Here is a 22,692-nt window from a genome sequence, read left to right on the forward strand (position 1 = left end):
CGTTGGGGAGGGGCAGTGGGAGGCCGAGGAGGGCGGAGGAAAATGCTTTTCAAAAGCATCTGCACGTTCCTACAAACCTGCTGAAAACCCATACCAGGAATGGGGCTCGAACCCATGCGGACAAACGTCCATTGGATCTTAAGTCCAACGCCTTAACCACTCGGCCACCCTGGTGAGACCCAAGGATTTACTTTCTTCAACTCCCTTTTTATGCTTGCTACTGTAGCACCAGCTGTCCAGCAAGAGGTGATTGCAGAGTTAAAAGGCTTTTGCAGGAGGTTAAAAGTAATTGCTTATAACAAACACACTGTGTGACACCTAACTTTCTCCCACTCGGACCTTACCGTTAATTTTTATATTGGAGTTAGCTTAGTCACAATAAGGGGGTGAGCAAGGCAGGCACACTAGAGCATCTACTCCCTGGTGGTCTAGTGGCTAGGATTCGGCGCTTTCACCGCCGCGGCCCGGGTTCGATTCCCGGTCAGGGAAGATCCCTCTAAAGCATAGATTGCTTAATTTGTCTGTGTATCTTTTTTAAAAGAAGGTCTTTAAAAAGGCACCCCTCCCAATAGATGAAAGCGGAGGAATGGGGCTTGTTCTCCTGTGCCCCAGGTTGCTTTGCCCCCATTGACCTAAGCCACCTTTGTGCGCACGCAGTCCCCCACCCAGTCAGGTGCTCTATGTTGGCGTGAAGTGCAGTACCAGCTCAACAGAAAGGTAAATTGCTGGAAAACCCTGCTGTGATGCATACATCTACTTTGGAGCACTCTTCTCCTTTGCACTCTTGAATCGCTTAAGCGCAATGTATTCTTCCAGCAAGCTGAATAACGAGATAGGTGAGAGAAGGTGTACCAGCTGTCTGTGCGCCATCAGCAGCCACTAAGTGTCCCTCTTGGGTTTTCCCGGGGATCCTGATTGTGCAGGAATTCATCGGTTCAGTAGCAAGGGGGAGAGGATGGCCTGTGCCTGGAAGTGACAGGCAGTCTGGTGGCATCATGAGGATTAAGTTCCGATTCATATTTGCTGTAGAATAAAATATGTTTTCAGCCCCCATGAGCTTTGTCACTCGGAGAGCAGTGTATGAACTTTTGCTGCACGGCTCTGGGCTCCCTGGTGGTCTAGTGGTTAGGATTCGGCGCTCTCACCGCCGCGGCCCGGGTTCGATTCCCGGTCAGGGAAAAGTCCCTCTTCTGACCTTGAAAGCTTTTCCTTCCCGTAGGTCAGGGCTTCTCAAAATGAAGTTGCTTTTCTGACTCACAATTTGCCTAGCATGACGCAGTATCGCTCAAAATATGATTTTCGCAAGGTTCCTTTAGAGCTGCTTCCCATGGTGGGAGGCAAGGCTCTTGAGCAAGTGAGATCCTGTATTCCGAGGCGCGCTTCCTTTTGTAGGCTTCTGACCCCATGGCCTGTGGCAGGTAGTCCTCCTTTGACTGGGCCGCAGGCTTTGTCTCCAAATGGCGTCCTGGACCCACTGCAACCCACCTGTTTGCTAAAACGGAAGTCTGCCTCTGGGTAAGAAAAAGCTGAGCTGCACGTACGGAAAGCGGCAGAGGCCAGAGGCGGGGAGGGTGTGGCAAGGGCTGCCTGATTTGCATAGTGACCTGTTGCATCTTGGGAATGTACAGGCTTTGGAGCTTAACAGGTACTGCAGGTGTCTGCCTGGCCTGAGAGATGCCTGTCTGGTGCTCCCCTCAGGACACACAGGCCTTCCATTCGAGCATGGAGGGTGAGGGACATGGGTCACCCTCATATACAGGGGTGTGGGCATGGGCAGGATAGGTTGTGGGGGACCCGTCAGGGCATTGCCCGTTTGGAAGCCCGTTCGGAAGGCGAGAGGAGGCGGGGCAGGAAACTCTGCTCAATTTCTTTCCCAGAGGCCTGTGGAGAACCCTTTGCACGTTTGAGCCAGCCGGGCCTGCATCAGCAGATCCTGCTCCACTGGGAAGGGAGAGCCTGTAGGCGTAAATCAAAAAAAGGGGAGAAATCTGCAAATTCTAGTGGCAGACCCATGTTGCCCAGGAAGCAATCAGTTTCTCCTGCTCCCTATAGTGGAAAAAGACATAGGAGGTGTATTTCTCTAGGCAGGGGCTCTGTGTAGATGGCACTTCATTGCTCTGGGAAGCATCCATGCTGGTAGAAGAGAAGCAGCAGACTCCACACCTGAGGCTTGAATGGGGACCGTTGGGGAGGGGCAGTGGGAGGCCGAGGAGGGCGGAGGAAAATGCTTTTCAAAAGCATCTGCACGTTCCTACAAACCTGCTGAAAACCCATACCAGGAATGGGGCTCGAACCCATGCGGACAAACGTCCATTGGATCTTAAGTCCAACGCCTTAACCACTCGGCCACCCTGGTGAGACCCAAGGATTTACTTTCTTCAACTCCCTTTTTATGCTTGCTACTGTAGCACCAGCTGTCCAGCAAGAGGTGATTGCAGAGTTAAAAGGCTTTTGCAGGAGGTTAAAAGTAATTGCTTATAACAAACACACTGTGTGACACCTAACTTTCTCCCACTCGGACCTTACCGTTAATTTTTATATTGGAGTTAGCTTAGTCACAATAAGGGGGTGAGCAAGGCAGGCACACTAGAGCATCTACTCCCTGGTGGTCTAGTGGCTAGGATTCGGCGCTTTCACCGCCGCGGCCCGGGTTCGATTCCCGGTCAGGGAAGATCCCTCTAAAGCATAGATTGCTTAATTTGTCTGTGTATCTTTTTTAAAAGAAGGTCTTTAAAAAGGCACCCCTCCCAATAGATGAAAGCGGAGGAATGGGGCTTGTTCTCCTGTGCCCCAGGTTGCTTTGCCCCCATTGACCTAAGCCACCTTTGTGCGCACGCAGTCCCCCACCCAGTCAGGTGCTCTATGTTGGCGTGAAGTGCAGTACCAGCTCAACAGAAAGGTAAATTGCTGGAAAACCCTGCTGTGATGCATACATCTACTTTGGAGCACTCTTCTCCTTTGCACTCTTGAATGGCTTAAGCGCAATGTATTCTTCCAGCAAGCTGAATAACGAGATAGGTGAGAGAAGGTGTACCAGCTGTCTGTGCGCCATCAGCAGCCACTAGGTGTCCCTCTTGGGTTTTCCCGGGGATCCTGATTGTGCAGGAATTCATCGGTTCAGTAGCAAGGGGGAGAGGATGGCCTGTGCCTGGAAGTGACAGGCAGTCTGGTGGCATCATGAGGATTAAGTTCCGATTCATATTTGCTGTAGAATAAAATATGTTTTCAGCCCCCATGAGCTTTGTCACTCGGAGAGCAGTGTATGAACTTTTGCTGCACGGCTCTGGGCTCCCTGGTGGTCTAGTGGTTAGGATTCGGCGCTCTCACCGCCGCGGCCCGGGTTCGATTCCCGGTCAGGGAAAAGTCCCTCTTCTGACCTTGAAAGCTTTTCCTTCCCGTAGGTCAGGGCTTCTCAAAATGAAGTTGCTTTTCTGACTCACAATTTGCCTAGCATGACGCGGTATCGCTCAAAATATGATTTTCGCAAGGTTCCTTTAGAGCTGCTTCCCATGGTGGGAGGCAAGGCTCTTGAGCAAGTGAGATCCTGTATTCCGAGGCGCGCTTCCTTTTGTAGGCTTCTGACCCCATGGCCTGTGGCAGGTAGTCCTCCTTTGACTGGGCCGCAGGCTTTGTCTCCAAATGGCGTCCTGGACCCACTGCAACCCACCTGTTTGCTAAAACGGAAGTCTGCCTCTGGGTAAGAAAAAGCTGAGCTGCACGTACGGAAAGCGGCAGAGGCCAGAGGCGGGGAGGGTGTGGCAAGGGCTGCCTGATTTGCATAGTGACCTGTTGCATCTTGGGAATGTACAGGCTTTGGAGCTTAACAGGTACTGCAGGTGTCTGCCTGGCCTGAGAGATGCCTGTCTGGTGCTCCCCTCAGGACACACAGGCCTTCCATTCGAGCATGGAGGGTGAGGGACATGGGTCACCCTCATATACAGGGGTGTGGGCATGGGCAGGATAGGTTGTGGGGGACCCGTCAGGGCATTGCCCGTTTGGAAGCCCGTTCGGAAGGCGAGAGGAGGCGGGGCAGGAAACTCTGCTCAATTTCTTTCCCAGAGGCCTGTGGAGAACCCTTTGCACGTTTGAGCCAGCCGGGCCTGCATCAGCAGATCCTGCTCCACTGGGAAGGGAGAGCCTGTAGGCGTAAATCAAAAAAAGGGGAGAAATCTGCAAATTCTAGTGGCAGACCCATGTTGCCCAGGAAGCAATCAGTTTCTCCTGCTCCCTATAGTGGAAAAAGACATAGGAGGTGTATTTCTCTAGGCAGGGGCTCTGTGTAGATGGCACTTCATTGCTCTGGGAAGCATCCATGCTGGTAGAAGAGTAGCAGCAGACTCCACACCTGAGGCTTGAATGGGGACCGTTGGGGAGGGGCAGTGGGAGGCCGAGGAGGGCGGAGGAAAATGCTTTTCAAAAGCATCTGCACGTTCCTACAAACCTGCTGAAAACCCATACCAGGAATGGGGCTCGAACCCATGCGGACAAACGTCCATTGGATCTTAAGTCCAACGCCTTAACCACTCGGCCACCCTGGTGAGACCCAAGGATTTACTTTCTTCAACTCCCTTTTTATGCTTGCTACTGTAGCACCAGCTGTCCAGCAAGAGGTGATTGCAGAGTTAAAAGGCTTTTGCAGGAGGTTAAAAGTAATTGCTTATAACAAACACACTGTGTGACACCTAACTTTCTCCCACTCGGACCTTACCGTTAATTTTTATATTGGAGTTAGCTTAGTCACAATAAGGGGGTGAGCAAGGCAGGCACACTAGAGCATCTACTCCCTGGTGGTCTAGTGGCTAGGATTCGGCGCTTTCACCGCCGCGGCCCGGGTTCGATTCCCGGTCAGGGAAGATCCCTCTAAAGCATAGATTGCTTAATTTGTCTGTGTATCTTTTTTAAAAGAAGGTCTTTAAAAAGGCACCCCTCCCAATAGATGAAAGCGGAGGAATGGGGCTTGTTCTCCTGTGCCCCAGGTTGCTTTGCCCCCATTGACCTAAGCCACCTTTGTGCGCACGCAGTCCCCCACCCAGTCAGGTGCTCTATGTTGGCGTGAAGTGCAGTACCAGCTCAACAGAAAGGTAAATTGCTGGAAAACCCTGCTGTGATGCATACATCTACTTTGGAGCACTCTTCTCCTTTGCACTCTTGAATGGCTTAAGCGCAATGTATTCTTCCAGCAAGCTGAATAACGAGATAGGTGAGAGAAGGTGTACCAGCTGTCTGTGCGCCATCAGCAGCCACTAGGTGTCCCTCTTGGGTTTTCCCGGGGATCCTGATTGTGCAGGAATTCATCGGTTCAGTAGCAAGGGGGAGAGGATGGCCTGTGCCTGGAAGTGACAGGCAGTCTGGTGGCATCATGAGGATTAAGTTCCGATTCATATTTGCTGTAGAATAAAATATGTTTTCAGCCCCCATGAGCTTTGTCACTCGGAGAGCAGTGTATGAACTTTTGCTGCACGGCTCTGGGCTCCCTGGTGGTCTAGTGGTTAGGATTCGGCGCTCTCACCGCCGCGGCCCGGGTTCGATTCCCGGTCAGGGAAAAGTCCCTCTTCTGACCTTGAAAGCTTTTCCTTCCCGTAGGTCAGGGCTTCTCAAAATGAAGTTGCTTTTCTGACTCACAATTTGCCTAGCATGACGCGGTATCGCTCAAAATATGATTTTCGCAAGGTTCCTTTAGAGCTGCTTCCCATGGTGGGAGGCAAGGCTCTTGAGCAAGTGAGATCCTGTATTCCGAGGCGCGCTTCCTTTTGTAGGCTTCTGACCCCATGGCCTGTGGCAGGTAGTCCTCCTTTGACTGGGCCGCAGGCTTTGTCTCCAAATGGCGTCCTGGACCCACTGCAACCCACCTGTTTGCTAAAACGGAAGTCTGCCTCTGGGTAAGAAAAAGCTGAGCTGCACGTACGGAAAGCGGCAGAGGCCAGAGGCGGGGAGGGTGTGGCAAGGGCTGCCTGATTTGCATAGTGACCTGTTGCATCTTGGGAATGTACAGGCTTTGGAGCTTAACAGGTACTGCAGGTGTCTGCCTGGCCTGAGAGATGCCTGTCTGGTGCTCCCCTCAGGACACACAGGCCTTCCATTCGAGCATGGAGGGTGAGGGACATGGGTCACCCTCATATACAGGGGTGTGGGCATGGGCAGGATAGGTTGTGGGGGACCCGTCAGGGCATTGCCCGTTTGGAAGCCCGTTCGGAAGGCGAGAGGAGGCGGGGCAGGAAACTCTGCTCAATTTCTTTCCCAGAGGCCTGTGGAGAACCCTTTGCACGTTTGAGCCAGCCGGGCCTGCATCAGCAGATCCTGCTCCACTGGGAAGGGAGAGCCTGTAGGCGTAAATCAAAAAAAGGGGAGAAATCTGCAAATTCTAGTGGCAGACCCATGTTGCCCAGGAAGCAATCAGTTTCTCCTGCTCCCTATAGTGGAAAAAGACATAGGAGGTGTATTTCTCTAGGCAGGGGCTCTGTGTAGATGGCACTTCATTGCTCTGGGAAGCATCCATGCTGGTAGAAGAGTAGCAGCAGACTCCACACCTGAGGCTTGAATGGGGACCGTTGGGGAGGGGCAGTGGGAGGCCGAGGAGGGCGGAGGAAAATGCTTTTCAAAAGCATCTGCACGTTCCTACAAACCTGCTGAAAACCCATACCAGGAATGGGGCTCGAACCCATGCGGACAAACGTCCATTGGATCTTAAGTCCAACGCCTTAACCACTCGGCCACCCTGGTGAGACCCAAGGATTTACTTTCTTCAACTCCCTTTTTATGCTTGCTACTGTAGCACCAGCTGTCCAGCAAGAGGTGATTGCAGAGTTAAAAGGCTTTTGCAGGAGGTTAAAAGTAATTGCTTATAACAAACACACTGTGTGACACCTAACTTTCTCCCACTCGGACCTTACCGTTAATTTTTATATTGGAGTTAGCTTAGTCACAATAAGGGGGTGAGCAAGGCAGGCACACTAGAGCATCTACTCCCTGGTGGTCTAGTGGCTAGGATTCGGCGCTTTCACCGCCGCGGCCCGGGTTCGATTCCCGGTCAGGGAAGATCCCTCTAAAGCATAGATTGCTTAATTTGTCTGTGTATCTTTTTTAAAAGAAGGTCTTTAAAAAGGCACCCCTCCCAATAGATGAAAGCGGAGGAATGGGGCTTGTTCTCCTGTGCCCCAGGTTGCTTTGCCCCCATTGACCTAAGCCACCTTTGTGCGCACGCAGTCCCCCACCCAGTCAGGTGCTCTATGTTGGCGTGAAGTGCAGTACCAGCTCAACAGAAAGGTAAATTGCTGGAAAACCCTGCTGTGATGCATACATCTACTTTGGAGCACTCTTCTCCTTTGCACTCTTGAATCGCTTAAGCGCAATGTATTCTTCCAGCAAGCTGAATAACGAGATAGGTGAGAGAAGGTGTACCAGCTGTCTGTGCGCCATCAGCAGCCACTAAGTGTCCCTCTTGGGTTTTCCCGGGGATCCTGATTGTGCAGGAATTCATCGGTTCAGTAGCAAGGGGGAGAGGATGGCCTGTGCCTGGAAGTGACAGGCAGTCTGGTGGCATCATGAGGATTAAGTTCCGATTCATATTTGCTGTAGAATAAAATATGTTTTCAGCCCCCATGAGCTTTGTCACTCGGAGAGCAGTGTATGAACTTTTGCTGCACGGCTCTGGGCTCCCTGGTGGTCTAGTGGTTAGGATTCGGCGCTCTCACCGCCGCGGCCCGGGTTCGATTCCCGGTCAGGGAAAAGTCCCTCTTCTGACCTTGAAAGCTTTTCCTTCCCGTAGGTCAGGGCTTCTCAAAATGAAGTTGCTTTTCTGACTCACAATTTGCCTAGCATGACGCAGTATCGCTCAAAATATGATTTTCGCAAGGTTCCTTTAGAGCTGCTTCCCATGGTGGGAGGCAAGGCTCTTGAGCAAGTGAGATCCTGTATTCCGAGGCGCGCTTCCTTTTGTAGGCTTCTGACCCCATGGCCTGTGGCAGGTAGTCCTCCTTTGACTGGGCCGCAGGCTTTGTCTCCAAATGGCGTCCTGGACCCACTGCAACCCACCTGTTTGCTAAAACGGAAGTCTGCCTCTGGGTAAGAAAAAGCTGAGCTGCACGTACGGAAAGCGGCAGAGGCCAGAGGCGGGGAGGGTGTGGCAAGGGCTGCCTGATTTGCATAGTGACCTGTTGCATCTTGGGAATGTACAGGCTTTGGAGCTTAACAGGTACTGCAGGTGTCTGCCTGGCCTGAGAGATGCCTGTCTGGTGCTCCCCTCAGGACACACAGGCCTTCCATTCGAGCATGGAGGGTGAGGGACATGGGTCACCCTCATATACAGGGGTGTGGGCATGGGCAGGATAGGTTGTGGGGGACCCGTCAGGGCATTGCCCGTTTGGAAGCCCGTTCGGAAGGCGAGAGGAGGCGGGGCAGGAAACTCTGCTCAATTTCTTTCCCAGAGGCCTGTGGAGAACCCTTTGCACGTTTGAGCCAGCCGGGCCTGCATCAGCAGATCCTGCTCCACTGGGAAGGGAGAGCCTGTAGGCGTAAATCAAAAAAAGGGGAGAAATCTGCAAATTCTAGTGGCAGACCCATGTTGCCCAGGAAGCAATCAGTTTCTCCTGCTCCCTATAGTGGAAAAAGACATAGGAGGTGTATTTCTCTAGGCAGGGGCTCTGTGTAGATGGCACTTCATTGCTCTGGGAAGCATCCATGCTGGTAGAAGAGTAGCAGCAGACTCCACACCTGAGGCTTGAATGGGGACCGTTGGGGAGGGGCAGTGGGAGGCCGAGGAGGGCGGAGGAAAATGCTTTTCAAAAGCATCTGCACGTTCCTACAAACCTGCTGAAAACCCATACCAGGAATGGGGCTCGAACCCATGCGGACAAACGTCCATTGGATCTTAAGTCCAACGCCTTAACCACTCGGCCACCCTGGTGAGACCCAAGGATTTACTTTCTTCAACTCCCTTTTTATGCTTGCTACTGTAGCACCAGCTGTCCCGCAAGAGGTGATTGCAGAGTTAAAAGGCTTTTGCAGGAGGTTAAAAGTAATTGCTTATAACAAACACACTGTGTGACACCTAACTTTCTCCCACTCGGACCTTACCGTTAATTTTTATATTGGAGTTAGCTTAGTCACAATAAGGGGGTGAGCAAGACAGTTACACTAGAGCATCTACTCCCTGGTGGTCTAGTGGCTAGGATTCGGCGCTTTCACCGCCGCGGCCCGGGTTCGATTCCCGGTCAGGGAAGATCCCTCTAAAGCATAGATTGCTTAATTTGTCTGTGTATCTTTTTTAAAAGAAGGTCTTTAAAAAGGCACCCCTCCCAATAGATGAAAGCGGAGGAATTGGGCTTGTTCTCCTGTGCCCCAGGTTGCTTTGCCCCCATTGACCTAAGCCACCTTTGTGCGCACGCAGTCCCCCACCCAGTCAGGTGCTCTATGTTGGCGTGAAGTGCAGTACCAGCTCAACAGAAAGGTAAATTGCTGGAAAACCCTGCTGTGATGCATACATCTACTTTGGAGCACTCTTCTCCTTTGCACTCTTGAATGGCTTAAGCGCAATGTATTCTTCCAGCAAGCTGAATAACGAGATAGGTGAGAGAAGGTGTACCAGCTGTCTGTGCGCCATCAGCAGCCACTAGGTGTCCCTCTTGGGTTTTCCCGGGGATCCTGATTGTGCAGGAATTCATCGGTTCAGTAGCAAGGGGGAGAGGATGGCCTGTGCCTGGAAGTGACAGGCAGTCTGGTGGCATCATGAGGATTAAGTTCCGATTCATATTTGCTGTAGAATAAAATATGTTTTCAGCCCCCATGAGCTTTGTCACTCGGAGAGCAGTGTATGAACTTTTGCTGCACGGCTCTGGGCTCCCTGGTGGTCTAGTGGTTAGGATTCGGCGCTCTCACCGCCGCGGCCCGGGTTCGATTCCCGGTCAGGGAAAAGTCCCTCTTCTGACCTTGAAAGCTTTTCCTTCCCGTAGGTCAGGGCTTCTCAAAATGAAGTTGCTTTTCTGACTCACAATTTGCCTAGCATGACGCAGTATCGCTCAAAATATGATTTTCGCAAGGTTCCTTTAGAGCTGCTTCCCATGGTGGGAGGCAAGGCTCTTGAGCAAGTGAGATCCTGTATTCCGAGGCGCGCTTCCTTTTGTAGGCTTCTGACCCCATGGCCTGTGGCAGGTAGTCCTCCTTTGACTGGGCCGCAGGCTTTGTCTCCAAATGGCGTCCTGGACCCACTGCAACCCACCTGTTTGCTAAAACGGAAGTCTGCCTCTGGGTAAGAAAAAGCTGAGCTGCACGTACGGAAAGCGGCAGAGGCCAGAGGCGGGGAGGGTGTGGCAAGGGCTGCCTGATTTGCATAGTGACGTGTTGCATCTTGGGAATGTACAGGCTTTGGAGCTTAACAGGTACTGCAGGTGTCTGCCTGGCCTGAGAGATGCCTGTCTGGTGCTCCCCTCAGGACACACAGGCCTTCCATTCGAGCATGGAGGGTGAGGGACATGGGTCACCCTCATATACAGGGGTGTGGGCATGGGCAGGATAGGTTGTGGGGGACCCGTCAGGGCATTGCCCGTTTGGAAGCCCGTTCGGAAGGCGAGAGGAGGCGGGGCAGGAAACTCTGCTCAATTTCTTTCCCAGAGGCCTGTGGAGAACCCTTTGCACGTTTGAGCCAGCCGGGCCTGCATCAGCAGATCCTGCTCCACTGGGAAGGGAGAGCCTGTAGGCGTAAATCAAAAAAAGGGGAGAAATCTGCAAATTCTAGTGGCAGACCCATGTTGCCCAGGAAGCAATCAGTTTCTCCTGCTCCCTATAGTGGAAAAAGACATAGGAGGTGTATTTCTCTAGGCAGGGGCTCTGTGTAGATGGCACTTCATTGCTCTGGGAAGCATCCATGCTGGTAGAAGAGTAGCAGCAGACTCCACACCTGAGGCTTGAATGGGGACCGTTGGGGAGGGGCAGTGGGAGGCCGAGGAGGGCGGAGGAAAATGCTTTTCAAAAGCATCTGCACGTTCCTACAAACCTGCTGAAAACCCATACCAGGAATGGGGCTCGAACCCATGCGGACAAACGTCCATTGGATCTTAAGTCCAACGCCTTAACCACTCGGCCACCCTGGTGAGACCCAAGGATTTACTTTCTTCAACTCCCTTTTTATGCTTGCTACTGTAGCACCAGCTGTCCAGCAAGAGGTGATTGCAGAGTTAAAAGGCTTTTGCAGGAGGTTAAAAGTAATTGCTTATAACAAACACACTGTGTGACACCTAACTTTCTCCCACTCGGACCTTACCGTTAATTTTTATATTGGAGTTAGCTTAGTCACAATAAGGGGGTGAGCAAGGCAGGCACACTAGAGCATCTACTCCCTGGTGGTCTAGTGGCTAGGATTCGGCGCTTTCACCGCCGCGGCCCGGGTTCGATTCCCGGTCAGGGAAGATCCCTCTAAAGCATAGATTGCTTAATTTGTCTGTGTATCTTTTTTAAAAGAAGGTCTTTAAAAAGGCACCCCTCCCAATAGATGAAAGCGGAGGAATGGGGCTTGTTCTCCTGTGCCCCAGGTTGCTTTGCCCCCATTGACCTAAGCCACCTTTGTGCGCACGCAGTCCCCCACCCAGTCAGGTGCTCTATGTTGGCGTGAAGTGCAGTACCAGCTCAACAGAAAGGTAAATTGCTGGAAAACCCTGCTGTGATGCATACATCTACTTTGGAGCACTCTTCTCCTTTGCACTCTTGAATCGCTTAAGCGCAATGTATTCTTCCAGCAAGCTGAATAACGAGATAGGTGAGAGAAGGTGTACCAGCTGTCTGTGCGCCATCAGCAGCCACTAAGTGTCCCTCTTGGGTTTTCCCGGGGATCCTGATTGTGCAGGAATTCATCGGTTCAGTAGCAAGGGGGAGAGGATGGCCTGTGCCTGGAAGTGACAGGCAGTCTGGTGGCATCATGAGGATTAAGTTCCGATTCATATTTGCTGTAGAATAAAATATGTTTTCAGCCCCCATGAGCTTTGTCACTCGGAGAGCAGTGTATGAACTTTTGCTGCACGGCTCTGGGCTCCCTGGTGGTCTAGTGGTTAGGATTCGGCGCTCTCACCGCCGCGGCCCGGGTTCGATTCCCGGTCAGGGAAAAGTCCCTCTTCTGACCTTGAAAGCTTTTCCTTCCCGTAGGTCAGGGCTTCTCAAAATGAAGTTGCTTTTCTGACTCACAATTTGCCTAGCATGACGCAGTATCGCTCAAAATATGATTTTCGCAAGGTTCCTTTAGAGCTGCTTCCCATGGTGGGAGGCAAGGCTCTTGAGCAAGTGAGATCCTGTATTCCGAGGCGCGCTTCCTTTTGTAGGCTTCTGACCCCATGGCCTGTGGCAGGTAGTCCTCCTTTGACTGGGCCGCAGGCTTTGTCTCCAAATGGCGTCCTGGACCCACTGCAACCCACCTGTTTGCTAAAACGGAAGTCTGCCTCTGGGTAAGAAAAAGCTGAGCTGCACGTACGGAAAGCGGCAGAGGCCAGAGGCGGGGAGGGTGTGGCAAGGGCTGCCTGATTTGCATAGTGACCTGTTGCATCTTGGGAATGTACAGGCTTTGGAGCTTAACAGGTACTGCAGGTGTCTGCCTGGCCTGAGAGATGCCTGTCTGGTGCTCCCCTCAGGACACACAGGCCTTCCATTCGAGCATGGAGGGTGAGGGACATGGGTCACCCTCATATACAGGGGTGTGGGCATGGGCAGGATAGGTTGTGGGGGACCCGTCAGGGCATTGCCCGTTTGGAAGCCCGTTCGGAAGGCGAGAGGAGGCGGGGCAGGAAACTCTGCTCAATTTCTTTCCCAGAGGCCTGTGGAGAACCCTTTGCACGTTTGAGCCAGCCGGGCCTGCATCAGCAGATCCTGCTCCACTGGGAAGGGAGAGCCTGTAGGCGTAAATCAAAAAAAGGGGAGAAATCTGCAAATTCTAGTGGCAGACCCATGTTGCCCAGGAAGCAATCAGTTTCTCCTGCTCCCTATAGTGGAAAAAGACATAGGAGGTGTATTTCTCTAGGCAGGGGCTCTGTGTAGATGGCACTTCATTGCTCTGGGAAGCATCCATGCTGGTAGAAGAGAAGCAGCAGACTCCACACCTGAGGCTTGAATGGGGACCGTTGGGGAGGGGCAGTGGGAGGCCGAGGAGGGCGGAGGAAAATGCTTTTCAAAAGCATCTGCACGTTCCTACAAACCTGCTGAAAACCCATACCAGGAATGGGGCTCGAACCCATGCGGACAAACGTCCATTGGATCTTAAGTCCAACGCCTTAACCACTCGGCCACCCTGGTGAGACCCAAGGATTTACTTTCTTCAACTCCCTTTTTATGCTTGCTACTGTAGCACCAGCTGTCCAGCAAGAGGTGATTGCAGAGTTAAAAGGCTTTTGCAGGAGGTTAAAAGTAATTGCTTATAACAAACACACTGTGTGACACCTAACTTTCTCCCACTCGGACCTTACCGTTAATTTTTATATTGGAGTTAGCTTAGTCACAATAAGGGGGTGAGCAAGGCAGGCACACTAGAGCATCTACTCCCTGGTGGTCTAGTGGCTAGGATTCGGCGCTTTCACCGCCGCGGCCCGGGTTCGATTCCCGGTCAGGGAAGATCCCTCTAAAGCATAGATTGCTTAATTTGTCTGTGTATCTTTTTTAAAAGAAGGTCTTTAAAAAGGCACCCCTCCCAATAGATGAAAGCGGAGGAATGGGGCTTGTTCTCCTGTGCCCCAGGTTGCTTTGCCCCCATTGACCTAAGCCACCTTTGTGCGCACGCAGTCCCCCACCCAGTCAGGTGCTCTATGTTGGCGTGAAGTGCAGTACCAGCTCAACAGAAAGGTAAATTGCTGGAAAACCCTGCTGTGATGCATACATCTACTTTGGAGCACTCTTCTCCTTTGCACTCTTGAATGGCTTAAGCGCAATGTATTCTTCCAGCAAGCTGAATAACGAGATAGGTGAGAGAAGGTGTACCAGCTGTCTGTGCGCCATCAGCAGCCACTAGGTGTCCCTCTTGGGTTTTCCCGGGGATCCTGATTGTGCAGGAATTCATCGGTTCAGTAGCAAGGGGGAGAGGATGGCCTGTGCCTGGAAGTGACAGGCAGTCTGGTGGCATCATGAGGATTAAGTTCCGATTCATATTTGCTGTAGAATAAAATATGTTTTCAGCCCCCATGAGCTTTGTCACTCGGAGAGCAGTGTATGAACTTTTGCTGCACGGCTCTGGGCTCCCTGGTGGTCTAGTGGTTAGGATTCGGCGCTCTCACCGCCGCGGCCCGGGTTCGATTCCCGGTCAGGGAAAAGTCCCTCTTCTGACCTTGAAAGCTTTTCCTTCCCGTAGGTCAGGGCTTCTCAAAATGAAGTTGCTTTTCTGACTCACAATTTGCCTAGCATGACGCGGTATCGCTCAAAATATGATTTTCGCAAGGTTCCTTTAGAGCTGCTTCCCATGGTGGGAGGCAAGGCTCTTGAGCAAGTGAGATCCTGTATTCCGAGGCGCGCTTCCTTTTGTAGGCTTCTGACCCCATGGCCTGTGGCAGGTAGTCCTCCTTTGACTGGGCCGCAGGCTTTGTCTCCAAATGGCGTCCTGGACCCACTGCAACCCACCTGTTTGCTAAAACGGAAGTCTGCCTCTGGGTAAGAAAAAGCTGAGCTGCACGTACGGAAAGCGGCAGAGGCCAGAGGCGGGGAGGGTGTGGCAAGGGCTGCCTGATTTGCATAGTGACCTGTTGCATCTTGGGAATGTACAGGCTTTGGAGCTTAACAGGTACTGCAGGTGTCTGCCTGGCCTGAGAGATGCCTGTCTGGTGCTCCCCTCAGGACACACAGGCCTTCCATTCGAGCATGGAGGGTGAGGGACATGGGTCACCCTCATATACAGGGGTGTGGGCATGGGCAGGATAGGTTGTGGGGGACCCGTCAGGGCATTGCCCGTTTGGAAGCCCGTTCGGAAGGCGAGAGGAGGCGGGGCAGGAAACTCTGCTCAATTTCTTTCCCAGAGGCCTGTGGAGAACCCTTTGCACGTTTGAGCCAGCCGGGCCTGCATCAGCAGATCCTGCTCCACTGGGAAGGGAGAGCCTGTAGGCGTAAATCAAAAAAAGGGGAGAAATCTGCAAATTCTAGTGGCAGACCCATGTTGCCCAGGAAGCAATCAGTTTCTCCTGCTCCCTATAGTGGAAAAAGACATAGGAGGTGTATTTCTCTAGGCAGGGGCTCTGTGTAGATGGCACTTCATTGCTCTGGGAAGCATCCATGCTGGTAGAAGAGTAGCAGCAGACTCCACACCTGAGGCTTGAATGGGGACCGTTGGGGAGGGGCAGTGGGAGGCCGAGGAGGGCGGAGGAAAATGCTTTTCAAAAGCATCTGCACGTTCCTACAAACCTGCTGAAAACCCATACCAGGAATGGGGCTCGAACCCATGCGGACAAACGTCCATTGGATCTTAAGTCCAACGCCTTAACCACTCGGCCACCCTGGTGAGACCCAAGGATTTACTTTCTTCAACTCCCTTTTTATGCTTGCTACTGTAGCACCAGCTGTCCAGCAAGAGGTGATTGCAGAGTTAAAAGGCTTTTGCAGGAGGTTAAAAGTAATTGCTTATAACAAACACACTGTGTGACACCTAACTTTCTCCCACTCGGACCTTACCGTTAATTTTTATATTGGAGTTAGCTTAGTCACAATAAGGGGGTGAGCAAGGCAGGCACACTAGAGCATCTACTCCCTGGTGGTCTAGTGGCTAGGATTCGGCGCTTTCACCGCCGCGGCCCGGGTTCGATTCCCGGTCAGGGAAGATCCCTCTAAAGCATAGATTGCTTAATTTGTCTGTGTATCTTTTTTAAAAGAAGGTCTTTAAAAAGGCACCCCTCCCAATAGATGAAAGCGGAGGAATGGGGCTTGTTCTCCTGTGCCCCAGGTTGCTTTGCCCCCATTGACCTAAGCCACCTTTGTGCGCACGCAGTCCCCCACCCAGTCAGGTGCTCTATGTTGGCGTGAAGTGCAGTACCAGCTCAACAGAAAGGTAAATTGCTGGAAAACCCTGCTGTGATGCATACATCTACTTTGGAGCACTCTTCTCCTTTGCACTCTTGAATGGCTTAAGCGCAATGTATTCTTCCAGCAAGCTGAATAACGAGATAGGTGAGAGAAGGTGTACCAGCTGTCTGTGCGCCATCAGCAGCCACTAGGTGTCCCTCTTGGGTTTTCCCGGGGATCCTGATTGTGCAGGAATTCATCGGTTCAGTAGCAAGGGGGAGAGGATGGCCTGTGCCTGGAAGTGACAGGCAGTCTGGTGGCATCATGAGGATTAAGTTCCGATTCATATTTGCTGTAGAATAAAATATGTTTTCAGCCCCCATGAGCTTTGTCACTCGGAGAGCAGTGTATGAACTTTTGCTGCACGGCTCTGGGCTCCCTGGTGGTCTAGTGGTTAGGATTCGGCGCTCTCACCGCCGCGGCCCGGGTTCGATTCCCGGTCAGGGAAAAGTCCCTCTTCTGACCTTGAAAGCTTTTCCTTCCCGTAGGTCAGGGCTTCTCAAAATGAAGTTGCTTTTCTGACTCACAATTTGCCTAGCATGACGCGGTATCGCTCAAAATATGATTTTCGCAAGGTTCCTTTAGAGCTGCTTCCCATGGTGGGAGGCAAGGCTCTTGAGCAAGTGAGATCCTGTATTCCGAGGCGCGCTTCCTTTTGTAGGCTTCTGACCCCATGGCCTGTGGCAGGTAGTCCTCCTTTGACTGGGCCGCAGGCTTTGTCTCCAAATGGCGTCCTGGACCCACTGCAACCCACCTGTTTGCTAAAACGGAAGTCTGCCTCTGGGTAAGAAAAAGCTGAGCTGCACGTACGGAAAGCGGCAGAGGCCAGAGGCGGGGAGGGTGTGGCAAGGGCTGCCTGATTTGCATAGTGACCTGTTGCATCTTGGGAATGTACAGGCTTTGGAGCTTAACAGGTACTGCAGGTGTCTGCCTGGCCTGAGAGATGCCTGTCTGGTGCTCCCCTCAGGACACACAGGCCTTCCATTCGAGCATGGAGGGTGAGGGACATGGGTCACCCTCATATACAGGGGTGTGGGCATGGGCAGGATAGGTTGTGGGGGACCCGTCAGGGCATTGCCCGTTTGGAAGCCCGTTCGGAAGGCGAGAGGAGGCGGGGCAGGAAACTCTGCTCAATTTCTTTCCCAGAGGCCTGTGGAGAACCCTTTGCACGTTTGAGCCAGCCGGGCCTGCATCAGCAGATCCTGCTCCACTGGGAAGGGAGAGCCTGTAGGCGTAAATCAAAAAAAGGGGAGAAATCTGCAAATTCTAGTGGCAGACCCATGTTGCCCAGGAAGCAATCAGTTTCTCCTGCTCCCTATAGTGGAAAAAGACATAGGAGGTGTATTTCTCTAGGCAGGGGCTCTGTGTAGATGGCACTTCATTGCTCTGGGAAGCATCCATGCTGGTAGAAGAGTAGCAGCAGACTCCACACCTGAGGCTTGAATGGGGACCGTTGGGGAGGGGCAGTGGGAGGCCGAGGAGGGCGGAGGAAAATGCTTTTCAAAAGCATCTGCACGTTCCTACAAACCTGCTGAAAACCCATACCAGGAATGGGGCTCGAACCCATGCGGACAAACGTCCATTGGATCTTAAGTCCAACGCCTTAACCACTCGGCCACCCTGGTGAGACCCAAGGATTTACTTTCTTCAACTCCCTTTTTATGCTTGCTACTGTAGCACCAGCTGTCCAGCAAGAGGTGATTGCAGAGTTAAAAGGCTTTTGCAGGAGGTTAAAAGTAATTGCTTATAACAAACACACTGTGTGACACCTAACTTTCTCCCACTCGGACCTTACCGTTAATTTTTATATTGGAGTTAGCTTAGTCACAATAAGGGGGTGAGCAAGGCAGGCACACTAGAGCATCTACTCCCTGGTGGTCTAGTGGCTAGGATTCGGCGCTTTCACCGCCGCGGCCCGGGTTCGATTCCCGGTCAGGGAAGATCCCTCTAAAGCATAGATTGCTTAATTTGTCTGTGTATCTTTTTTAAAAGAAGGTCTTTAAAAAGGCACCCCTCCCAATAGATGAAAGCGGAGGAATGGGGCTTGTTCTCCTGTGCCCCAGGTTGCTTTGCCCCCATTGACCTAAGCCACCTTTGTGCGCACGCAGTCCCCCACCCAGTCAGGTGCTCTATGTTGGCGTGAAGTGCAGTACCAGCTCAACAGAAAGGTAAATTGCTGGAAAACCCTGCTGTGATGCATACATCTACTTTGGAGCACTCTTCTCCTTTGCACTCTTGAATCGCTTAAGCGCAATGTATTCTTCCAGCAAGCTGAATAACGAGATAGGTGAGAGAAGGTGTACCAGCTGTCTGTGCGCCATCAGCAGCCACTAAGTGTCCCTCTTGGGTTTTCCCGGGGATCCTGATTGTGCAGGAATTCATCGGTTCAGTAGCAAGGGGGAGAGGATGGCCTGTGCCTGGAAGTGACAGGCAGTCTGGTGGCATCATGAGGATTAAGTTCCGATTCATATTTGCTGTAGAATAAAATATGTTTTCAGCCCCCATGAGCTTTGTCACTCGGAGAGCAGTGTATGAACTTTTGCTGCACGGCTCTGGGCTCCCTGGTGGTCTAGTGGTTAGGATTCGGCGCTCTCACCGCCGCGGCCCGGGTTCGATTCCCGGTCAGGGAAAAGTCCCTCTTCTGACCTTGAAAGCTTTTCCTTCCCGTAGGTCAGGGCTTCTCAAAATGAAGTTGCTTTTCTGACTCACAATTTGCCTAGCATGACGCAGTATCGCTCAAAATATGATTTTCGCAAGGTTCCTTTAGAGCTGCTTCCCATGGTGGGAGGCAAGGCTCTTGAGCAAGTGAGATCCTGTATTCCGAGGCGCGCTTCCTTTTGTAGGCTTCTGACCCCATGGCCTGTGGCAGGTAGTCCTCCTTTGACTGGGCCGCAGGCTTTGTCTCCAAATGGCGTCCTGGACCCACTGCAACCCACCTGTTTGCTAAAACGGAAGTCTGCCTCTGGGTAAGAAAAAGCTGAGCTGCACGTACGGAAAGCGGCAGAGGCCAGAGGCGGGGAGGGTGTGGCAAGGGCTGCCTGATTTGCATAGTGACCTGTTGCATCTTGGGAATGTACAGGCTTTGGAGCTTAACAGGTACTGCAGGTGTCTGCCTGGCCTGAGAGATGCCTGTCTGGTGCTCCCCTCAGGACACACAGGCCTTCCATTCGAGCATGGAGGGTGAGGGACATGGGTCACCCTCATATACAGGGGTGTGGGCATGGGCAGGATAGGTTGTGGGGGACCCGTCAGGGCATTGCCCGTTTGGAAGCCCGTTCGGAAGGCGAGAGGAGGCGGGGCAGGAAACTCTGCTCAATTTCTTTCCCAGAGGCCTGTGGAGAACCCTTTGCACGTTTGAGCCAGCCGGGCCTGCATCAGCAGATCCTGCTCCACTGGGAAGGGAGAGCCTGTAGGCGTAAATCAAAAAAAGGGGAGAAATCTGCAAATTCTAGTGGCAGACCCATGTTGCCCAGGAAGCAATCAGTTTCTCCTGCTCCCTATAGTGGAAAAAGACATAGGAGGTGTATTTCTCTAGGCAGGGGCTCTGTGTAGATGGCACTTCATTGCTCTGGGAAGCATCCATGCTGGTAGAAGAGTAGCAGCAGACTCCACACCTGAGGCTTGAATGGGGACCGTTGGGGAGGGGCAGTGGGAGGCCGAGGAGGGCGGAGGAAAATGCTTTTCAAAAGCATCTGCACGTTCCTACAAACCTGCTGAAAACCCATACCAGGAATGGGGCTCGAACCCATGCGGACAAACGTCCATTGGATCTTAAGTCCAACGCCTTAACCACTCGGCCACCCTGGTGAGACCCAAGGATTTACTTTCTTCAACTCCCTTTTTATGCTTGCTACTGTAGCACCAGCTGTCCAGCAAGAGGTGATTGCAGAGTTAAAAGGCTTTTGCAGGAGGTTAAAAGTAATTGCTTATAACAAACACACTGTGTGACACCTAACTTTCTCCCACTCGGACCTTACCGTTAATTTTTATATTGGAGTTAGCTTAGTCACAATAAGGGGGTGAGCAAGGCAGGCACACTAGAGCATCTACTCCCTGGTGGTCTAGTGGCTAGGATTCGGCGCTTTCACCGCCGCGGCCCGGGTTCGATTCCCGGTCAGGGAAGATCCCTCTAAAGCATAGATTGCTTAATTTGTCTGTGTATCTTTTTTAAAAGAAGGTCTTTAAAAAGGCACCCCTCCCAATAGATGAAAGCGGAGGAATGGGGCTTGTTCTCCTGTGCCCCAGGTTGCTTTGCCCCCATTGACCTAAGCCACCTTTGTGCGCACGCAGTCCCCCACCCAGTCAGGTGCTCTATGTTGGCGTGAAGTGCAGTACCAGCTCAACAGAAAGGTAAATTGCTGGAAAACCCTGCTGTGATGCATACATCTACTTTGGAGCACTCTTCTCCTTTGCACTCTTGAATGGCTTAAGCGCAATGTATTCTTCCAGCAAGCTGAATAACGAGATAGGTGAGAGAAGGTGTACCAGCTGTCTGTGCGCCATCAGCAGCCACTAGGTGTCCCTCTTGGGTTTTCCCGGGGATCCTGATTGTGCAGGAATTCATCGGTTCAGTAGCAAGGGGGAGAGGATGGCCTGTGCCTGGAAGTGACAGGCAGTCTGGTGGCATCATGAGGATTAAGTTCCGATTCATATTTGCTGTAGAATAAAATATGTTTTCAGCCCCCATGAGCTTTGTCACTCGGAGAGCAGTGTATGAACTTTTGCTGCACGGCTCTGGGCTCCCTGGTGGTCTAGTGGTTAGGATTCGGCGCTCTCACCGCCGCGGCCCGGGTTCGATTCCCGGTCAGGGAAAAGTCCCTCTTCTGACCTTGAAAGCTTTTCCTTCCCGTAGGTCAGGGCTTCTCAAAATGAAGTTGCTTTTCTGACTCACAATTTGCCTAGCATGACGCAGTATCGCTCAAAATATGATTTTCGCAAGGTTCCTTTAGAGCTGCTTCCCATGGTGGGAGGCAAGGCTCTTGAGCAAGTGAGATCCTGTATTCCGAGGCGCGCTTCCTTTTGTAGGCTTCTGACCCCATGGCCTGTGGCAGGTAGTCCTCCTTTGACTGGGCCGCAGGCTTTGTCTCCAAATGGCGTCCTGGACCCACTGCAACCCACCTGTTTGCTAAAACGGAAGTCTGCCTCTGGGTAAGAAAAAGCTGAGCTGCACGTACGGAAAGCGGCAGAGGCCAGAGGCGGGGAGGGTGTGGCAAGGGCTGCCTGATTTGCATAGTGACCTGTTGCATCTTGGGAATGTACAGGCTTTGGAGCTTAACAGGTACTGCAGGTGTCTGCCTGGCCTGAGAGATGCCTGTCTGGTGCTCCCCTCAGGACACACAGGCCTTCCATTCGAGCATGGAGGGTGAGGGACATGGGTCACCCTCATATACAGGGGTGTGGGCATGGGCAGGATAGGTTGTGGGGGACCCGTCAGGGCATTGCCCGTTTGGAAGCCCGTTCGGAAGGCGAGAGGAGGCGGGGCAGGAAACTCTGCTCAATTTCTTTCCCAGAGGCCTGTGGAGAACCCTTTGCACGTTTGAGCCAGCCGGGCCTGCATCAGCAGATCCTGCTCCACTGGGAAGGGAGAGCCTGTAGGCGTAAATCAAAAAAAGGGGAGAAATCTGCAAATTCTAGTGGCAGACCCATGTTGCCCAGGAAGCAATCAGTTTCTCCTGCTCCCTATAGTGGAAAAAGACATAGGAGGTGTATTTCTCTAGGCAGGGGCTCTGTGTAGATGGCACTTCATTGCTCTGGGAAGCATCCATGCTGGTAGAAGAGTAGCAGCAGACTCCATACCTGAGGCTTGAATGGGGACCGTTGGGGAGGGGCAGTGGGAGGCCGAGGAGGGCGGAGGAAAATGCTTTTCAAAAGCATCTGCACGTTCCTACAAACCTGCTGAAAACCCATACCAGGAATGGGGCTCGAACCCATGCGGACAAACGTCCATTGGATCTTAAGTCCAACGCCTTAACCACTCGGCCACCCTGGTGAGACCCAAGGATTTACTTTCTTCAACTCCCTTTTTATGCTTGCTACTGTAGCACCAGCTGTCCAGCAAGAGGTGATTGCAGAGTTAAAAGGCTTTTGCAGGAGGTTAAAAGTAATTGCTTATAACAAACACACTGTGTGACACCTAACTTTCTCCCACTCGGACCTTACCGTTAATTTTTATATTGGAGTTAGCTTAGTCACAATAAGGGGGTGAGCAAGGCAGGCACACTAGAGCATCTACTCCCTGGTGGTCTAGTGGCTAGGATTCGGCGCTTTCACCGCCGCGGCCCGGGTTCGATTCCCGGTCAGGGAAGATCCCTCTAAAGCATAGATTGCTTAATTTGTCTGTGTATCTTTTTTAAAAGAAGGTCTTTAAAAAGGCACCCCTCCCAATAGATGAAAGCGGAGGAATGGGGCTTGTTCTCCTGTGCCCCAGGTTGCTTTGCCCCCATTGACCTAAGCCACCTTTGTGCGCACGCAGTCCCCCACCCAGTCAGGTGCTCTATGTTGGCGTGAAGTGCAGTACCAGCTCAACAGAAAGGTAAATTGCTGGAAAACCCTGCTGTGATGCATACATCTACTTTGGAGCACTCTTCTCCTTTGCACTCTTGAATGGCTTAAGCGCAATGTATTCTTCCAGCAAGCTGAATAACGAGATAGGTGAGAGAAGGTGTACCAGCTGTCTGTGCGCCATCA

At 52.2% G+C, this 22,692-nt stretch overlaps 32 non-coding genes across 32 annotated transcripts; 21 read left to right on the top strand and 11 right to left on the bottom strand.

The window, feature by feature from the left end:
• Positions 1 to 91: 91 nt before the first annotated feature.
• Positions 92 to 174, bottom strand: TRNAL-UAA (transfer RNA leucine (anticodon UAA)). Its single transcript has one exon. It is a non-coding gene; the product is annotated as a tRNA-Leu (tRNA).
• A 243-nt stretch (positions 175 to 417) lies between these two features.
• TRNAE-UUC (transfer RNA glutamic acid (anticodon UUC)) lies at positions 418 to 489 on the top strand. Its single transcript has one exon. It is a non-coding gene; the product is annotated as a tRNA-Glu (tRNA).
• A 618-nt stretch (positions 490 to 1,107) lies between these two features.
• TRNAE-CUC (transfer RNA glutamic acid (anticodon CUC)) lies at positions 1,108 to 1,179 on the top strand. The gene has a single exon. It is a non-coding gene; the product is annotated as a tRNA-Glu (tRNA).
• A 1,094-nt stretch (positions 1,180 to 2,273) lies between these two features.
• On the bottom strand, positions 2,274 to 2,356 carry TRNAL-UAA (transfer RNA leucine (anticodon UAA)). The gene has a single exon. It is a non-coding gene; the product is annotated as a tRNA-Leu (tRNA).
• A 243-nt stretch (positions 2,357 to 2,599) lies between these two features.
• On the top strand, positions 2,600 to 2,671 carry TRNAE-UUC (transfer RNA glutamic acid (anticodon UUC)). Its single transcript has one exon. It is a non-coding gene; the product is annotated as a tRNA-Glu (tRNA).
• Positions 2,672 to 3,289: 618 nt separating this feature from the next.
• Positions 3,290 to 3,361, top strand: TRNAE-CUC (transfer RNA glutamic acid (anticodon CUC)). The gene has a single exon. It is a non-coding gene; the product is annotated as a tRNA-Glu (tRNA).
• A 1,094-nt stretch (positions 3,362 to 4,455) lies between these two features.
• TRNAL-UAA (transfer RNA leucine (anticodon UAA)) lies at positions 4,456 to 4,538 on the bottom strand. The gene has a single exon. It is a non-coding gene; the product is annotated as a tRNA-Leu (tRNA).
• Positions 4,539 to 4,781: 243 nt separating this feature from the next.
• Positions 4,782 to 4,853, top strand: TRNAE-UUC (transfer RNA glutamic acid (anticodon UUC)). The gene has a single exon. It is a non-coding gene; the product is annotated as a tRNA-Glu (tRNA).
• Positions 4,854 to 5,471: 618 nt separating this feature from the next.
• On the top strand, positions 5,472 to 5,543 carry TRNAE-CUC (transfer RNA glutamic acid (anticodon CUC)). Its single transcript has one exon. It is a non-coding gene; the product is annotated as a tRNA-Glu (tRNA).
• Positions 5,544 to 6,637: 1,094 nt separating this feature from the next.
• Positions 6,638 to 6,720, bottom strand: TRNAL-UAA (transfer RNA leucine (anticodon UAA)). Its single transcript has one exon. It is a non-coding gene; the product is annotated as a tRNA-Leu (tRNA).
• Positions 6,721 to 6,963: 243 nt separating this feature from the next.
• On the top strand, positions 6,964 to 7,035 carry TRNAE-UUC (transfer RNA glutamic acid (anticodon UUC)). The gene has a single exon. It is a non-coding gene; the product is annotated as a tRNA-Glu (tRNA).
• Positions 7,036 to 7,653: 618 nt separating this feature from the next.
• On the top strand, positions 7,654 to 7,725 carry TRNAE-CUC (transfer RNA glutamic acid (anticodon CUC)). The gene has a single exon. It is a non-coding gene; the product is annotated as a tRNA-Glu (tRNA).
• Positions 7,726 to 8,819: 1,094 nt separating this feature from the next.
• Positions 8,820 to 8,902, bottom strand: TRNAL-UAA (transfer RNA leucine (anticodon UAA)). The gene has a single exon. It is a non-coding gene; the product is annotated as a tRNA-Leu (tRNA).
• Positions 8,903 to 9,145: 243 nt separating this feature from the next.
• On the top strand, positions 9,146 to 9,217 carry TRNAE-UUC (transfer RNA glutamic acid (anticodon UUC)). The gene has a single exon. It is a non-coding gene; the product is annotated as a tRNA-Glu (tRNA).
• A 618-nt stretch (positions 9,218 to 9,835) lies between these two features.
• On the top strand, positions 9,836 to 9,907 carry TRNAE-CUC (transfer RNA glutamic acid (anticodon CUC)). The gene has a single exon. It is a non-coding gene; the product is annotated as a tRNA-Glu (tRNA).
• Positions 9,908 to 11,001: 1,094 nt separating this feature from the next.
• Positions 11,002 to 11,084, bottom strand: TRNAL-UAA (transfer RNA leucine (anticodon UAA)). The gene has a single exon. It is a non-coding gene; the product is annotated as a tRNA-Leu (tRNA).
• Positions 11,085 to 11,327: 243 nt separating this feature from the next.
• TRNAE-UUC (transfer RNA glutamic acid (anticodon UUC)) lies at positions 11,328 to 11,399 on the top strand. The gene has a single exon. It is a non-coding gene; the product is annotated as a tRNA-Glu (tRNA).
• Positions 11,400 to 12,017: 618 nt separating this feature from the next.
• On the top strand, positions 12,018 to 12,089 carry TRNAE-CUC (transfer RNA glutamic acid (anticodon CUC)). The gene has a single exon. It is a non-coding gene; the product is annotated as a tRNA-Glu (tRNA).
• Positions 12,090 to 13,183: 1,094 nt separating this feature from the next.
• TRNAL-UAA (transfer RNA leucine (anticodon UAA)) lies at positions 13,184 to 13,266 on the bottom strand. Its single transcript has one exon. It is a non-coding gene; the product is annotated as a tRNA-Leu (tRNA).
• Positions 13,267 to 13,509: 243 nt separating this feature from the next.
• Positions 13,510 to 13,581, top strand: TRNAE-UUC (transfer RNA glutamic acid (anticodon UUC)). Its single transcript has one exon. It is a non-coding gene; the product is annotated as a tRNA-Glu (tRNA).
• Positions 13,582 to 14,199: 618 nt separating this feature from the next.
• On the top strand, positions 14,200 to 14,271 carry TRNAE-CUC (transfer RNA glutamic acid (anticodon CUC)). The gene has a single exon. It is a non-coding gene; the product is annotated as a tRNA-Glu (tRNA).
• Positions 14,272 to 15,365: 1,094 nt separating this feature from the next.
• On the bottom strand, positions 15,366 to 15,448 carry TRNAL-UAA (transfer RNA leucine (anticodon UAA)). The gene has a single exon. It is a non-coding gene; the product is annotated as a tRNA-Leu (tRNA).
• Positions 15,449 to 15,691: 243 nt separating this feature from the next.
• Positions 15,692 to 15,763, top strand: TRNAE-UUC (transfer RNA glutamic acid (anticodon UUC)). The gene has a single exon. It is a non-coding gene; the product is annotated as a tRNA-Glu (tRNA).
• A 618-nt stretch (positions 15,764 to 16,381) lies between these two features.
• Positions 16,382 to 16,453, top strand: TRNAE-CUC (transfer RNA glutamic acid (anticodon CUC)). The gene has a single exon. It is a non-coding gene; the product is annotated as a tRNA-Glu (tRNA).
• A 1,094-nt stretch (positions 16,454 to 17,547) lies between these two features.
• TRNAL-UAA (transfer RNA leucine (anticodon UAA)) lies at positions 17,548 to 17,630 on the bottom strand. Its single transcript has one exon. It is a non-coding gene; the product is annotated as a tRNA-Leu (tRNA).
• A 243-nt stretch (positions 17,631 to 17,873) lies between these two features.
• Positions 17,874 to 17,945, top strand: TRNAE-UUC (transfer RNA glutamic acid (anticodon UUC)). Its single transcript has one exon. It is a non-coding gene; the product is annotated as a tRNA-Glu (tRNA).
• Positions 17,946 to 18,563: 618 nt separating this feature from the next.
• Positions 18,564 to 18,635, top strand: TRNAE-CUC (transfer RNA glutamic acid (anticodon CUC)). The gene has a single exon. It is a non-coding gene; the product is annotated as a tRNA-Glu (tRNA).
• Positions 18,636 to 19,729: 1,094 nt separating this feature from the next.
• On the bottom strand, positions 19,730 to 19,812 carry TRNAL-UAA (transfer RNA leucine (anticodon UAA)). Its single transcript has one exon. It is a non-coding gene; the product is annotated as a tRNA-Leu (tRNA).
• A 243-nt stretch (positions 19,813 to 20,055) lies between these two features.
• Positions 20,056 to 20,127, top strand: TRNAE-UUC (transfer RNA glutamic acid (anticodon UUC)). The gene has a single exon. It is a non-coding gene; the product is annotated as a tRNA-Glu (tRNA).
• Positions 20,128 to 20,745: 618 nt separating this feature from the next.
• Positions 20,746 to 20,817, top strand: TRNAE-CUC (transfer RNA glutamic acid (anticodon CUC)). The gene has a single exon. It is a non-coding gene; the product is annotated as a tRNA-Glu (tRNA).
• Positions 20,818 to 21,911: 1,094 nt separating this feature from the next.
• TRNAL-UAA (transfer RNA leucine (anticodon UAA)) lies at positions 21,912 to 21,994 on the bottom strand. Its single transcript has one exon. It is a non-coding gene; the product is annotated as a tRNA-Leu (tRNA).
• A 243-nt stretch (positions 21,995 to 22,237) lies between these two features.
• TRNAE-UUC (transfer RNA glutamic acid (anticodon UUC)) lies at positions 22,238 to 22,309 on the top strand. Its single transcript has one exon. It is a non-coding gene; the product is annotated as a tRNA-Glu (tRNA).
• The last annotated feature ends 383 nt before the right edge of the window (positions 22,310 to 22,692 follow it).

This window comes from Lissotriton vulgaris, chromosome 4_1 (assembly GCF_964263255.1).
Source record: "Lissotriton vulgaris chromosome 4_1, aLisVul1.2, whole genome shotgun sequence".
NCBI classification, from domain to species: Eukaryota; Metazoa; Chordata; class Amphibia; order Caudata; family Salamandridae; genus Lissotriton; species Lissotriton vulgaris.